At 37.8% G+C, this 3,556-nt stretch overlaps 1 pseudogene; it reads left to right on the forward strand.

Moving 5' to 3' along the window:
• Positions 1 to 1,615: 1,615 nt before the first annotated feature.
• LOC118931669 (eukaryotic translation initiation factor 3 subunit E-like) lies at positions 1,616 to 2,870 on the forward strand (annotated as a pseudogene).
• The last annotated feature ends 686 nt before the right edge of the window (positions 2,871 to 3,556 follow it).

Below are 3,556 nucleotides of genomic sequence, written 5' to 3' on the forward strand. Positions count from 1 at the left end.
ACAAATGTTGGCAAGGTTGTGGAGAAAGGGGAACCCTCCTACACTGCTGGTGGGAATGTAAATTATTTCAACCATTGTGGAAAGCAGTATGGAGGTTCCTCAAAAAGCTCAGAATAGAAATACCATTTGACCCAGGAATTCCACTTCTAGGAATTTACCCTAAGAATACAGCAGCCCAATTTGAAAAAGACAGATGCACCCCCATGTTTATCGCAGCACTATTTACAATAGCCCAGAAATGGAAGCAACCTAAGTGTCCATCAGTAGATGAATGGATAAAGAAGATGTGGTACATATACACAATGGAATATTATTCAGCCATAAGAAAAAACAGATCCTACCATTTGCAACAACATGGATGGAGCTAGAGGGTATTATGCTCAGTGAAATAAGCCAGGTGGAGAAAGACAAGTACCAAATGATTTCACTCATATGTGGAGTATAAGAACAAAGGAAAACTGAAGGAACAAAACAGCAGCAGAATCACAGAACCCAAGAAAGGACTAAGAGTTACCAAAGGGAATGGGACTGGGAAGGATGGGTGGGAAGGAGGGGATAGGGTGGGCAAAAAGAAAGGGGGCCTTACGATTAGCATGTATAATGTGGGGGGGGCATGGGGAGGGCTGTGCAACACTGAGAAGACAAATAGTGATTCTACAGCATCTTACTACGCTGATGGACAGTGACTGTAATGGGAGTTGTGGGGGGGACTTGGTGAAGGGGGGAACCTAGTAAACATAATGTTCCTCATGTAATTGTAGATTGATGATACTAAAATAAATAAAGAAATAAATAATTGAAAAATGAATAGTCAGTGAACACACATACATAACCACATCTAAAAAGTCAATTATTCAACAAATACATTCCATTTTTTGAGCCTATATATCAGGTGCCAGGCACTGTGCTTAACGTTTTTACAAACATAAACTAACTTAGTCTTCACAGCTAGCCTACCAAGTGGTTATTATTGCCAATTTTTATTTAAAAAAACTAGTCTGAGGGAGGTATGGAATTTGCCTACAGTCACAAAGCAAATCAAAGCCAAAACTTCAATTTAAGTTTTCTATCTGACTGCTAATCCCATAATACTCTTTTCTTTTTCTTTCATCTTCTCATCTTTCATTTAATTTTCCATCCTTCTTTTTCATTGTTTGAAGTTTTAATTTAACAATAATTTAACTCAAGTGCAAACAGTTTATAGTTTATACTGATTAATGCAACAAAATCAGCTTGTCCAGAATTGTTTGTGCTGTTTTTGGTAAGTGAACCACTGAACAAAATAAAGATTGAGTAGCTACAAATCCAGGGTGAGCTCCTCTAACTGCAAATGGGTCTTTCTCCGGCTGTGATAGATACTTACAAATGAGGCGTGTGTGTGAGATGGGAGTAGCAGATAGTGTTTCCTGTGCATGCAATTTCTTCTTCAGAGTCGGGCCAATCGAGTCTTAATTCCATCACTTCTGATTCCCCATATCGGAAAACAGAACTTCGAGAATTTTTAATCATTCATCATTCAAGCATTGATCGAATACTGATTGAACACCACTTTTGGGCGAGGAGCTGTATTAAGTACTAAAGATTAAAATAAAACAGACCCTTTAATTTTGTCAGAATGGCAGAGTAGGACCTGATTTCTCACAGTGCACATTATTTGTATTGGGATCGACAGTCTACTAATTGAGTTTCTTTTAATAATGAGGTTACATAATGAAAAATAAGTATTATGAGGGAAGTGGGATCTTTTTAGTGATGTAAATGTGGTAAATTCTGCTATGGATATTTATAAAAACCTTTATTCTTGTCATGTCTTCATGCTTTGAGAGAAAAAAACACTATAGTTGTTGCACAACTGAAACAGCTTCAAGCAGAAATGGATCCAATTGTGAAAATGTATGAAGATCAAAAAACTACAAGGTAAATGCAGTCAGCCAGGGATGGCTGGATGCTTTTCCACTGCCTGGCTGACGACAGGGTTTTAAGACAGGATCTGAGGTATGCAAACTTCCAAACAGAATGTGGCAATTACTCAGGAGCAGCAGGATGTCTTTATTTTTTTAGAGAGATTGTTTCAGTAATGGATAGAAATGCTTTGAGTTTACTCTGAGGAAAATGGGGGCCTCTGAAATCATAACATAGCTATGAAAGGCCTCACGTGATGAACAAAGACCATAGACAAAAATTATTTTATTCCTCCTCTCTTGCCTGCTCAGCAGTGACCATGGCGCTCATTCACTGGCCTCTGTGTTTTCTTCCACCAGACCAAAAGCAGTTAATAACATTATTAATTTCTTCTTTTACCAGGCATATTATCTTAAAACAATTCATATCGTGTGTGCACACATTCTCTGTGATTTGACTATTGCAGTCATAACAAAGATTTTGGAAAATTCAAGCAGGTGCTAAAAGAATTAGTCAAACTTATTCAATAAGAGTCTTTCACATATAAAGTCCCTGTTACAATTTATTGAATGTGTCTGAATACAGGGAGATGTGAGTAGGTGATCATTGGCAAATTCTTCATGGAGGCTGGTCTTGAGGATTTCCTTGAAAATGCTGCTTCCTTCATATTTGAAACCTCTGGTTGCATCCAGCAGTATATCAGCATTAAATATACCAGCAGAGAAACTGAACATGGCCCCAGAAGAAACTGAGAGGTATATTCTATATTTATTAGAAATGAAAGATTAATTCTAAAATAGGTAATGTGGTGGTGGGCAGTCTCACCTCACCCACAAATAATCATAAAGAAGAAAGTCTCTTATTTACAGATCAGATATTGGCCATAAATGGAGAAAAACCTTAATCAGAATGACAGATCAGTTACTCTCAAATGGACAACTCAGAACTCCGTCTCTGCACTACACTGAATGTGTTCCCCAAAACTCATTTGTTGAAATCCGAATCCCAGTGTGATTGTATTTGGAGGTGGGACCCCTGGGAGGTAAGTAGGTCATGAAGGTGGAGTCCTCATGAATGGGATTAATGCCCTTGTAAGATGAGGCCAGAGAGCTAGTTCACTCTTTCCACCGTATGAGGATGTAAGTTAGCCATCTGCAATCCAGAAGGTCCTCACCAGAACCTGACTATATTGGCACTGTGACCTGATTTCCCATCTCTAAAGCAGTGAGAAATAAATTTGGTATTGTTCATAAGCCATCCAGTCCAAGGCATTTTGTTATAACAGCCCTAACTGACTGACAAGCCCCTACTGAAGAATTATAAAAGAAATATTTACATAAGCAACATCATAAGCCCATTATTAAAAAGTGTGATATATTTTAGAAGTAATTAAAATATTCTGTAGAAATTTGGGGCCAAGGGAATAAATCAGACCTGGAACCTACCCCCAAATTATCTAATGACCTCTTAGGGAAGATAAAACATATAAATAACTACAACTCAAAATGGAAATTTTGGCATGAAAGATGATAGAGTTAAGCTCCATAGAATTTCAGGAGATGAGAAATTCTTTAAAGCTGGAGGAGTCAATGGAAGATTTATGAAGGAAGAGGCATTTGATCTGGGCACTGAAGGTTAGTACAATTTGGTATAC

Source organism: Manis pentadactyla, chromosome 4 (genome assembly GCF_030020395.1).
Source record: "Manis pentadactyla isolate mManPen7 chromosome 4, mManPen7.hap1, whole genome shotgun sequence".
NCBI lineage: Eukaryota > Metazoa > Chordata > Mammalia > Pholidota > Manidae > Manis > Manis pentadactyla.